At 41.2% G+C, this 13,204-nt stretch overlaps 1 protein-coding gene across 1 annotated transcript in view; it reads left to right on the forward strand.

Annotated features, from left to right (window-relative positions):
- The first annotated feature begins 2,788 nt into the window (after window positions 1–2,788).
- The window catches only part of LOC115133298 (sodium/potassium/calcium exchanger 2-like), a 181,431-nt gene continuing 171,015 nt past the window's right edge, over window positions 2,789–13,204 (forward strand). The window contains exon 1 of the mRNA XM_029666385.2: window positions 2,789–3,084. The gene's annotated coding sequence lies outside the window, so the exon portion shown is untranslated. The remainder of the gene's footprint in view (window positions 3,085–13,204) is intronic.

Below are 13,204 nucleotides of genomic sequence, written 5' to 3' on the forward strand. Positions count from 1 at the left end.
TGTCATAAATAATGTGGAAATTGAGCAAGTTGAGGTGACTGAACTGCTTGGACTAACCCTGGATTGTAATCTATCATGGTGAAAACATGTTGATACAACAGTAGCTAAGATGGGAGAAGTCGGTCCATAATAAAGTGCTGCTCTGCCTTTTTAACAACACAATCAACAAGGCAGATCCAACAGGCTTTAGTTTTGTCGCACCTGGACTACTGTTTAGTCGTGTGGTCAGGTGGCACAAAGAGGGACCTCGGAAAATGACAATTGGCTCTGAACAGGGCAGCACGGCTGGCACTTAAATGGACATGGAGAACTAACATTAATAATATGCATATAAATCTCTCATGGCTCAAAGTGGAGAGATTGACTTCACCACTACTTCTTTTTGTAAGAAGTGTTGACATGCTGAATGCACCGAGGTGTCTATTTAAACTACTAGCACACAGCTCGGACACACATGCGTACCCCACAAGACATGCCACCAAAGGTCTCTTCACAATCCCAAGTCAAGAACAGACTATAGAAGGCGTACAGTACTACATAGAGACATGGAACTCTATTCCACATCAGGTAACTGATGCAAGCAGTAGAATCATATATATTTTTTAAACAGATAAAATGATCCTTATTGAACAGCGGGGACTGTAAAATAGACACACATACACACAGACACGCACTCATGATAAGACACGCATATAGTAAATATGTGATACTGGAGTAGGGAACACACTAAATGTATTGGGTATATAGTTATGAAATGTAATGTCATGTAATATTTTAAATGGTATATAACTGCCTTAATGTTGCTTGACCCCAGGAATAGTAGCTGCTGCCTTGGCAGTAGCTAATGGGGATCCTTAATTAATAAATACAAATACAAAAATTTAAATGTGCTTCCTGTAGTGGAATATTCGTATCGTATCTATTTTTGCATTTAAGCCTCTGTTTTTGATTTTTCGTCAGACTCAATCTCTCCGAGTATCAGGAGTATGGGCATGGAACATTCATGTCACCATTTTGACCTGATCAAATGAAGTCCAATACTCTCGTTAGTCATACTGTTGAATTATAGTTTGGTAACACCTCCTACGAGTACCCTGTTTATAATGTATTGTCATAATTGTCATTAATTGTCATAATGCCTTATGCTACATATAATGTAATGCATAACATAACTGTAATGTTATAGCTGCTCGTAAACATGTACAATCATTATTATCATTATACAGTAGATGATGAACAATCTTTTGATCTATTTGTTAATTTTCTTACTTTTTAACTACATTTTTGGGAAGGGCTTGTAAGCATTATTACGGTAAAGTTTACACTTGTTGTATTCAGCACATATGACAAATACAATTTGATTTGATTTAGAATTGAGCTTCATAGAACATTTTACTGAAGTGTTCTTTAATTTGCATTCTCTTTATGAAAGGCGTTTTTTTGTTAATGTGAAAAGAGTTGTGTATTTAGTAGGCTATGTATGAACAAAAATAAAATAACAAGCCACTATGGAAGTGCACAATATGTTGTTTGGAATAGTAGACAAGAGTTTAAGGCTTTGAGGGGAGAAAGCAAGCCGTCCATCTCAATTTGTAGGTCTGAGCTTCTTACACCGTGGGTGGGTCAATCGGTGTGAATTGTCCATGAACGCATCTGTCTTTCAATGGTAAGTGGATATTGATAACAGGAATACAGACAAGTTACTGTCTGTCTCTGTGCCCATTTTGGGTTAATTGCAGGTGGGAAGGGAGGGTAATCAATTAGGTCAGTGAATCGTGATATATTATCTACCACGAGGGCATTAGTGTCACACATACCTTGTCATGCTGTGCAGAGATTGCTGTCTTTATCTAACACGGCTTGTTTGGAATGTCTGCTAATGCTAAATCCTGCTGGGGGGTTTGATGTAAGAGGAACTGAAAGTAAACATGAGAAGCAGGTTTGTAGAGATGGATGTAACGTCTACTGAGGGCTGAGCAACAGACAAATCCTACAACACCAAATCTCACACACTGTTTGACCTTGAAGTCATGACTGCAGTGCATTCCTTTATGGATCTCATGTCCCAAAATGCCCTGATGTTTCAACCTAGTTTCAGAGGAATAATATCCAGATTACCCAATGGCTATACCACATCAATTGATGTAATTTCAAAACACTTCAACTCATTGATGACTCACAAATTCAAAACCATCTGTGCCCATATCCACAAAGTGTTGATTTAGGATCAAGTCCCCCGTCTTATTCATTATAATAAAAGGAAAAACAGATCATAGCTCTTACTCTGCTTTGTGAATAAGGCTCTGCTTTAGCTCCATTGGTGACTACCCTTCATTGCCTATACAAAAAAGATTGCAGTTTGAAACTGCAGTAAAAGTGCAGTAACTGCAGTCGATTGGGATATTTTGGAAGCATTAATTGCAGAATAACTACTGCACTCTAACTGCAGTTACACTGCAAAATTACTGCAGTAAAAATAGTTAAATTTGGACGCAGTATTTGTAGCATACTGCAGTTATACTGCACTAACTGCAGTAGTACTGCACTCTGACTGCAATTTTTTTTCGTAAGGGTGACCTTCATATGAAGGATCACGTGCAGACCACTAAGTAACATCATTGCACGTTATTTCAAACAAATCCATCCATCTATGTCAGCCCTATCTGTGTAGTTGAAATGGTGCCATTGCTGTAACCACGGAAACTCCATCCAAGTCTAGTATTTCCGTGGTATATGGTATCATTTGACGGTTTACACTGTACGTAGTCTACCAGACAACCAGGGAAATGGTTTGTCCGTCGGATATTGTAGGCTATAGCCTCCGTATTCACGTGGTTAGACCGACCCTACATTGGGTTACAGTCTCTTCTCTTACATTAGCAAGGTACTTTCGGATTTCTCTGTGATATGGGAGGGATGATGCTGAGGTGAGCGCAGCTTGCAACCAGTTTGTCAGAGCTCCGCATCAATCGTCGGATAGGATAGTAACATCACATTTGCTCAATGAGAGCATAAGGACACGAGAGAGGATACTGAATTTCGACCTGGTGCGATAACGTGCCGTTCTATGTACCTCTATATAAGGTAAGACATTTATAATGACTCACACATTTGTCAATGTTAAGCGTTTACGCATACATTTTACACAGATGATGTTAACGAACAGCCTAATAATTATGCAGCTTTGGAGCACTATTGTTAATCGGCAGGGCGATTTTATTGAAGGACAGAGGCGCACGTTACAACAGCTGTTTGCTGGTCCTAGTATAAATGAAAAGATAAAATGCTGATATTTCATTGCACGATGCAGGCTATAGGCGTACGCAAGACAAGGCCAGTATGTTTGCGTTTAGGCTATTTAATTTAAACGCAAATAGCCTAACGTTACTGACTGACTTAAACGTACATTTCCAGCAATGTTTGTTATTTATTTGTAAAAATAAAGATTCTGCCGCAAGTAGTCTGTTGGTTAACCACGTTTGCGTCACGAAACAAAATCGACGCAACAAAAAATGTAACATTCTGACAATAATTTATCTAGAAAATGATCGTCTCAACGCGCATATTATCCATGATGCTCTGCAGCACAAATATGGAGGAACTAATGGTACAACCCTAGTACAAAACAAACAAGTCTAAGCATCTAGGTGCCAGCCTCTTTCTCATATGGTAATGCGGTCAACCTGACTCTCAACAACCTCCTTGGACTGTGGCGTTGACACAGGTGTAGGCATGTGAGTAGCCTGTGTCGCAGTCTTGTTGTGTACTTTTGTGGGTGTGGCTGAGTAAGTGTCCTGAGAATGTGACTGTGATTTCCTAGGTGAGGACTGCTGAGTCAGGGTGTCACTTAATAACAGTTCTGGACTACTCATGACTGGTGGTTCTGCCGATGTTGCTTTACTCAACAGTAACTGATATGTGTGCCTTTGACAGATGATGTCCTCTGCAGTCTGGACAGTGTAGGACACAGGACCAGTCTGAGCAATGACCAAAGCAGGAAAACCACTGGTTCTTTGAGGCAGTTCCTAGCTAAGACAGTTTCTCCAGCTCTGTCCTTTGCTCTCAGTTCACAACGTTTGACTTGACTCTACAGTCTCCTTTTCGTTCTGAGGTTGGAGTAGGTCGAAGCTTGTGCGTAGCTCTCACTTCATGAGTCGCGATACAGGTGAAGCCTTGGTGGTTGCGTGAGGTGTGTTCCTGTAGGATAGTAGGAAGCTGTTCAAGCATTGGTGCAGTCTCCTTTGACCATGAGACGCTTTCAAGGCATGTTTCATCGTCTGTACAAACCTTTGTGCCAGCCCTTTGGTAGATGAATGATACGTCGTGGACCTGTTATTTTGTATGCCATTCACATGTAGGAACATGGCCATTTCTTAGGACACTAGCTGCATTCTGTTGTTGCTAATGAGTGGTGATCCGAACCGACCAAACACTTCCCCAAGCTTCTTGATGTTATTCTCAGCAGTAGTAGACCTCATGATGGCAACCTTTTGCCATGAGGTTGCACGACCATGAGAAACATTCTGTCTTCGAATGGAACTGTGAAGTCGGTGTATGCGTTGCCATGCCTCCCCCGGCCAACCCCACGCATAAAAAGGTGCAAGTTGAGGTATGTTGTGACCCTTCTGACATGAGGAACATGTTTTTGCTTTCTCCTCAATGCTTCCATCCAGATTTACCATTAGGCAGGAGGGGCAATTGCTTTAGGCCTCACATCATCAAGAGGCCTCGTGAGCTGGGCATAGTTTAAAAAAATAATAATAGTGGTAATCTTTTTTTTACGAGGCCCCCCCTGCTCCACTCTAGGGGGGTTTTGCCTGGCCACTGTGCCCAGGTTAATGAGGCCGCATTGTTGACAAAAAAAGGCCCCCAAAAAGTTTGAATCCATTCAGCCAAATTCATAATAGATCAATCATTTATTTCCATGCATATACATATATTTCATATAAATATGAATATAATCCAAGTTTTAATAATCAGGCTTGGGTTGGTTACTTTCTAAATGTAATCCGTTAGAGTTACCTGTCCAAAATTGTAATTACCAACGTAACTTTTAGATTACCCAAAGTCAGTAACGTAATATGATTACTTTCCCCTTAAGAAGTGCAGGTTAGTAGCTGGCACAGCCACAAAGTCATAAAATCTGCTTTTAAACCTAACCTTAACCTTAACCATACTGCTAACCCTAAACAGATGGCCCATCTAACCGAAATCGCTCAGATCCAATTCCAATTAATTTAATAACCTTGATCTTCAAGAATAGGACTTGGAAATATAGATTAGCCAACCTGTTTTATCTGAGCATAACCCCAAAACTAAGGACTAATTAGCCGACTCTATTGTTTATGATTTTGTTGTCTCGGAGGACTGCTCTTGGAATGGCATGCTTTGAGCACTACCGAAAAGTGCTAATTGCATGTGAAAAATGTATTCCAAATTCTGCATTTGCTATAGGCTTGTTGTTTACATTTTTGTTTGTGACACTTTGATATCTCAATAATCTGCAGCTGTTTAAGTCTATCAAAGTGTGAGTTGGAGTTTGAGCATCTGTCCGTTAGGTCTATGGATTTTTTTAATAAGCACAAATTAGATTAAGCAATAAAATCATGCAGTATGGAGCGCAATACTATGAGGGAGAAGGGAGAAGGGAGGAACTCAGAAGGGAGGAACTCAGACTCTTATTCCATAGGCTGGGATACGCACTATGCGGCTGCTGCTAGAGCTATTTTTTTGAAATGTGGAGAGGGTATGAATACTTTCTGAAGGCATTGTAGCTTGGACTGTAGCCTACAAAAGCCCATTCCTGCTCTTTTCTTGCGATCCATCAAACACATGTGGCATGTCATCATAGTGGTCTCTGAAGTAGATAAAGGGCCTCATTGCTAAAATACCTAAGTAGCCCTTTAAACTTGCTCCTTTTTTCAATGCTAATTTGAATATCATTGAGAAAACAGAAAGGTCTCCAAAAACATATTTTCTGAATTGTTAAGTAATCCTACAAGTAATCATTTAGTTTTTAAAACGTTTCTGTAATCTGATTACACTATTTTTGCTGGTGATGTAAAACAGGTTACAGTTGGTTTGTAATCTGTTCCATGTAACGAATTACATATAATCCTCAATGAGGCCCTTCACATGTAATCTGTTACTCCCCAACCTTGATAATAGTAGAAACAAGTGTCATTAATCACCCATGGACTGGTTCATAATAATGAACTATTCCAGATGCAGCAATGAGGTTCTTTTAAGATGTAATTTGTCTGTTAAAATTCAGTAAATTAATGCATTTCTTTAGTAAAAAGACAGGTGCTGCAGATAATACTGCCATCGTCGTCAAGACAGAATCAGAGGACATGTATGTGTAGCTCATGTATCTGATGCTGTCTGGCCAGAAAGACTGGCCTCTGCCTGGGCCTCCAAATCACCAAGTCCACCCCTGGCCACCAGAAGTAGCTTTGTGTGATTTCCATCATGTGAACCATTCCATAATGACTTGAGTGTAGCTGTTGCAAAAGGGGTTTCCTCACCGAAGGCGGAATGATAACTCTCCTCCCCCACAGAAGACAACCGGACTGTACTGACAGCTCAGTTCTCCTGGAAAGGTAAAGTTTCAGTTCCGTGGCATCCCTTGCAGCTCTGCCTTTGATGATAAGTCGTTTCTGGTGTTTCTGCACACTTGTGTTGAAGTGACTGGTGCATTTTCCACTTCTCTGAAGTAGAAAATGTCTACTTGGCGTGACTGTTGCAATATAGTTCTGACTTGCAGTTCTTGATATCGTAGGTGTGTGCTGACAACAACAAAACCCATCTTTGCATTCTGCTTACAGTAAGTGATGTAATCCCTGTATGCGGTCCAAAGATGCACGTCAGGGGACGATGATCTGTAAGAAGGGTCAACTTCCTCCCGTACAGACACTGGTGAAACTTACGCACTCCAAAAACGATGCCTAGGGCTTCCCGTTCTATTTGTGCATTGTTTTTGTTCAATATCCTCGATGCGAAAGCGATCGGCTTCTCTTCATTTGAAGGCATGATATGGTAATGACTAGGGATGGGTATCGTTAAGATTTTAATGGTATTACTACTCTTACCGATACTGCTTATCTATCCGGTACTTTAACGGTATTCTTTTCGGTTCTTTTTGCAATTTTTTGCAAAAAAAAACCCTGAAACAAATTAAGAACAGAATTAACATTGCTTTATTTTCTGAAATGTAAAATAAATAAAATAAAAATGATTTACAGAAAAAGAAACAGCAATATTTTGAACAAATCACTATTATAGACCCTAATGTTGTGATGATGGAAATGTAAAACAAATTAAATAAACAATATTTTCCTGCAAAAGAAAGTACAGTGGTATACATGTAGAGCAAAACGGGTGGGGTATGCAGGTAGTTTGCAAAAGGACTAACAGTCCTTAGCAGTTCTTCTGGAGAAAGATCAACATATTTGCCTTCTCTGGCAGAAGTCTCCTGACTTATTATGTTCCCTGCAGTCGAATATACCCTCTCGCTAGGGGTGGAGGAGGCTCGAGCACAGAGGTAGCTTGTTACAATGTTTGTGAGGAGGGACAGAGTAGCTCTCTTCTCCCACCGTCACAGGATCTTCAGCCATGGGGATGGGAGGCAGGCCTTTATAGAGCTCGACCTCTAGGTCAACACGCTCGCTGAGGGGCAAGGTGTCCTGTTGGATCGTCAACCTCAACTTCCTGTACTCCTCTGAGAACAGCTCCTCCAAGGCACTCCTTGTTTTGTACAACAGAGGGACTGGACTGTCTCCTCCATTTCCTTTCCTTCAGACTCCTCCTGTTGCTGGTGCTCTGTGCTTGTCTGCTCCTGCTCCTCTGACAGCCCTGGTGTTGCTCCTGTCACATTGACCTCAACAGTTGCCTTCCTCAGCCTGTCCCAGGTGGCGTCACTCACCGGCCTCCCTTTAATTCTGGGGTCCATTGCTGTGGCCTCATGCAGGAAGGCTTGAATGTCCTCATCCTGATAGCACTCGGAGAGATTCTCCCACACCTTCACTTTGATGGTTGCCACAAATGTTGTGTTCATGCTTCTCAGTGAAGTGCTCTTCCAGTTTTTGGAGGATGGGTATGATCTGTCGACAGGTGGCATTCTTTTCACATGGCACACACAGTGTGGATGTATAGAGGATTGTCAAACTCCTCAGTCTTATGGAAGGTTGTCCTTGGTCATTGCTTTTCGCAATCGTGGGTCCAAGGCTGCTGCTTGGATCACTGGATACTGATCCATGAATCTCTATATCATTAGATAGAGCGAGTTCCATCTGGTCTTGACATCAAGGATGAGTAAGTGTTGCGGAAGGCCTGAAACGACAACAAAAAACAACATGCATTTAATTACAGCACACTTGAATATTGAATTAAATTGTTAAATTTGGGAATTTCAAAATAATACTTTAATAGATTGAACTGGCTTCTTACCAAGGAGCTGCTGCTTTTCTTTCAAGACTGTGTAGAATATCGAGGATCTCTTGAATCACATGGCCACTGCTCTGATTCGGGCTGCCCATTTATCAATTGAAGTAATATTGTCGATTTTCTTCACTGCCAGATTCAATGTGTGTGCAAAGCATCCTATTTTGATGGCAACATCCATATTGCCAGCATTATCAACAGTCACAGCTACAATCTTGCTCTGGCACTACTTCGCCAGTTTGTGATTTGTACACTGCCCTGGTATGGGGGACCTTCTGTTTTACACTGCTCTGGCTTGTGTAGTGCACTGTAACAGTGAGATAGTGGTCCTGACAGAGGCTGGTCCACCCGTCTGATGTGATGGCCAGCTTTGGCACATCCTTCAGCTCAGTGATCACATTGGCCTTTTCTACACCATACCAGGTAGGAATTATTGTGCCACTGAGGTAATTCCTGGAGGGAGGGGTATATTTGGGGTTGAGTGCCTTGCTTATCTCCCTACAGTAAAAAAAGGAGATAATTCAACACATGAAAACAATCGTTATTGTGTTGTTGTGTATTGTGGAGTGATGGGACTAACTATGAATACAACTCAATATATACTGACAGACTGTTACCTAAAGCCCTTGGACTCTACTGTTGCAAATGGGTGTAGGCCTTTCACTATGAACTTGGTTAAGGCTAGGTGGCACTCATTCACCCTCTCCTCAGTCATCATCCCACTAGCTGCCAGTGTGAAGGGGCTTTGGGCTTGTCTTTGGCTTGGACCAGCGCAATTAAAGGGAGGAGTGGGTTGCTTCATTGTGGCTGCAACATTAACAAAAAAGTGACAAAGTCTTTAAATGGGTGATTGAATTTATGAACGCACCCATAGCTAAACAATTAGCTGGCTAATGGTTACTTTTGATCATGAACCCATGTTCGCATAATTTAGTTAACTCTGTGTGTGGGCTCTAGGCTGCTAGCATACATACCAAACGTAGATTGGGCAACGAGTGATGAGCTAGGCAGTCAAAAATTGTGCATTTCTCTGCCTGTACATGATGCACCTTTGATAGATGTTTGGACAGATTGCTCAAGTTTCCGACCTTACAAGCAAATGTCTTGTTGCACTTGTGGCAACGAGCATTGTCCGCATCGACTCTGAAGTGTTACACACTTTTGAACATTTAGTTCTCTCTCTACCATCGTCACTAATTAAGAGCAGGCTCTTTTTGTGTGTGTGTGCGTGTGCGTGTGCGTGTGCGTGTGCGTGTGCGTGTGTGTGTGTGTGTGTGTGTGCTGTAGCGTGTGAGATACACAGGCTCCACGCGAGAGAGATCTCTCTTCTGGATTGGGAATAGCGAAAATGCACCATAGACTAATGTTTTCATCCTATTGCAAATTAGAAACAGTTGGTGAGACAAAATGTGCAAGATAATGTTTATGTAGCAATAATAAATAGGAAATGTATTTTCTTAATTTCTCCAGTACCGAAAGCAGAACCGATAACGTCGGAGCTTATCGATACTACGGTCCTTCATAATTTAGCCCCGGGGCCTGTTTAATACCGGGTTTCGGGACCCATCCATAGTAATGACTGCTCCCACACCATAGGGACTAGGATCACAAGCTAGTTGTATTGGCAATGACCGATCAAAGTGTTTTAAGTGCCTCATTTCAGGAATGTTTGCTTGGTTTTCACGATACTTCCTAGCATTGTTCTGTCCATTTCCATGTTTTGTCCTAACAAAGCAACTGATGCATACTACATATAAAGTGTACATAGTATTTCAGTAACCCCAGGAAAGAACACAGTTGACTGACTTTCTGAGGAGCAGGGGTGTCCAAGATGGCCTTGACCTTAGACAGAGCCTTGTGAAGGCCCGTAGCATCGACAACTTGTCCGAGGTATTCAACTAGGGATGTGACAAATGGACAAATTTTCTTAACGTTTAAACACCAATTTCTTAAAATCGGTTTTCCGTTAAAAAGATAATACAAATTCATACAATTCTACGTGAATTCACAATAGAGCTGCGATGCTGCCAGCAATGATTTGGGTTTCACGCATGGTTTGGGTCCCTTTCAGATGGTTAATCATTGCACATGTACTACCATTATTGTACCTCAATTCCACCTGTCATCTCAGATTTTCAAAATATGCTTTTCAACCATAGCCATATTGATAGCTAGCATAGCATTAAGCCTAGCATTCAGCAGACAACATTTTCACAAAAACAAGAAAAGCATTCAAATAAAATAATTTACCTTTGAACTTCGGATGTTTTCAATGAGGAGACTCAGTTAGATAGCAAATGTTCAGTTTTTCCAAAAATATTATTTGTGTAGGAGAAATCACGTTTGGCTAAGAAAACCCCCCGAAAATTCAGTCATTACAACGCCAAACTTTTTTCCAAATTAACTCCATAATATCGACAGAAACATGGCAAACGTTGTTTAGAATCAATCCTCAAGGTGTTTTTCACATATCTATTCGATGATAAATCATTCGTGGCAGTTTTGGTTTCTCCTCTGAACCAAATGGAAAAATGCACGCAGCTGGAGATTACGCAATAATTGCAACGGAGGACACCAAGCGAGCACCTGGTAAATGTAGTCTCTTATGGTCAATTTTCCAATGATATGCCTACAAATACGTCACAATGCTGCAGACACCTTGGGGAAACGACAGAAAGTGTAGGCTCATTCCTTGTGCATTCACAGCCATATAAGGAGACATTGGAACACAGCGCCTCCAAAATGTGGGAAATTTCCTGTTTGAAATTTCATCTTGGTTTCGCCTGTAGCATCAGTTCTGTGGCACTCACAGATAATATCTTTGCAGTTTTGGAAATGTCAGAGTGTTTTCTTTCCAAAGCTGTCAATTATATGCATAGTCGAGCATCTTTTCGTGACAAAATATCTTGTTTAAAACGGGAACGTTTTTTTATCCAAAAATTAAAAGAGCGCCCCCTATATTGAAGAAGTTAACTTATCAACCTATTGCCATACAGGACTTTGCTGCTGTCGCTTGCCTTTCTCTGGCATTTCTCCAACTGTTAGCGACAATGCCAAAAATCATTTTATTCCTTGATTTCTTGCATATCAACTCCCGGTGTCGACTCACATTTCTGAGTGTCAAGATTCAATTCCGCTTGTTATCGACTCTTAAGATTAAGTGTTTTTGGAATGGAGGAGACTGATTAGTTTCCGTACTTCCAAGAACACAAACACTTGCATCTTTCATAGCGAGCTAGCGAGTGACAGAGAGAGAGCGGAGGGGCACAGTAAAGGCAGGTTGGCTACCAGGCAGACAGTCAGAACTGTGCACTCGGCCTATCTATTGCTATGGAATGCTGTAATCTTACAATTTCTTGGCTTGTCTCACAACTTCAGTAAAGCAGGGCCTATCATCAATGAATAGGCTACGATATTCTACACGCAACAGACCGAATAATGAACACACACTCGCAAAGAGAGAGAGCAGGGTTGCAATCATTAGTCCAAACAGTTTGCAACTAAAACAAGAGTTTCTATAAGACAAATTCAGGTAGATCCCTCCCAGTTTTGTTATGTTTGCTTCTGTTCCTAAACTTTTTGCAATGGAATTGCAGGTGAGCCAGCCCGAGGGAGAGAGAGGATATTGTAGGCAGAAATGCCAAAATGTTTTGGTAATCTGAACCTTGCAATGTCTCATCTTGCATGCCTCACAAATTCACCAAAGTAGCCTAAAGTTCGCCTGTTCCTGAAGTTCACCTCTCTGGTATTATTTAAATTATACAACTTTCCCAGGTCTCAAAAGCCCATAGTATATATAGTTAGGCTATAACACAGAAAATAATGTTTTGTGATAACTTCACTCAACAAAATTAAAATCACAGTGCAGTTATAGATTTGTCTTCACGTTAAGGTTCCCAATGTCGTTTAAATGTTTAAATGTTCACACCCCTATATTCAACTGATGATTGGAAGAATGTACATTTGACCTTAAGAACTTGCAGTCCGTAGTCCTTCAATCTCTGTAAGGTTGCATCCAAGTTCTGAAGATGGTCCTCTTCATCTTTTCCAGTGACGAGGATGTCAACCAGGTAGCATTGCACTCCTGGCAATCCACTCAAGATCTGACTCATTGCCCTCTCGAACAGCGAGGATGCACTACCAAACGCTTGACGACAGTACCTGAAGATCCATTTGTGTGTCACGACGGTCAGCAGCTCTTTTTACTTTTCAAACACAATCATCTGCGAGTAGGCTTTCCAGAAGTCAATTTTGCTCAACTTTGACCTTAAGCCTGCGAAAAGGTTGTCGATGTGTGGTAGCAGATACTGCTCAGCGGACAACACAGGGTTAACTGTGTGTGTTTCTGAATATGCATACTACCGTGCGCCACACTCTCATGCTCCAAGTGCATTCTTCGAGGCCATTCTCTTGAGTACGTAAAACATTTAATTTGACAAGCACTCGCACTAGCCCTACTGTATTACCTCACGCTGCATCTCCCCATTCACTGACCCTTCTTCCAGCCAGGACAATGCTTCAATAGAGACGAAACAAGAAAGCAAACATTATACTTTATGATCAGCTAGATAATCTCAGCCAAAAAAGAAACGTCCTCTCACTGTCTACTGCGTTTATTTTCAGCAAACTTAACATGCAAATATTTGTATGAACATAACAAGATTCAACAACTGAGACATAAACTGAACAAGTTCCACAGAGAGACATGGGACTAACAGAAATATAATAATGTGTCCCTGAACAAAGGGGGGGGGGTCAAAAT

This window comes from Oncorhynchus nerka, linkage group LG8 (genome assembly GCF_034236695.1).
Source record: "Oncorhynchus nerka isolate Pitt River linkage group LG8, Oner_Uvic_2.0, whole genome shotgun sequence".
NCBI classification, from domain to species: Eukaryota; Metazoa; Chordata; class Actinopteri; order Salmoniformes; family Salmonidae; genus Oncorhynchus; species Oncorhynchus nerka.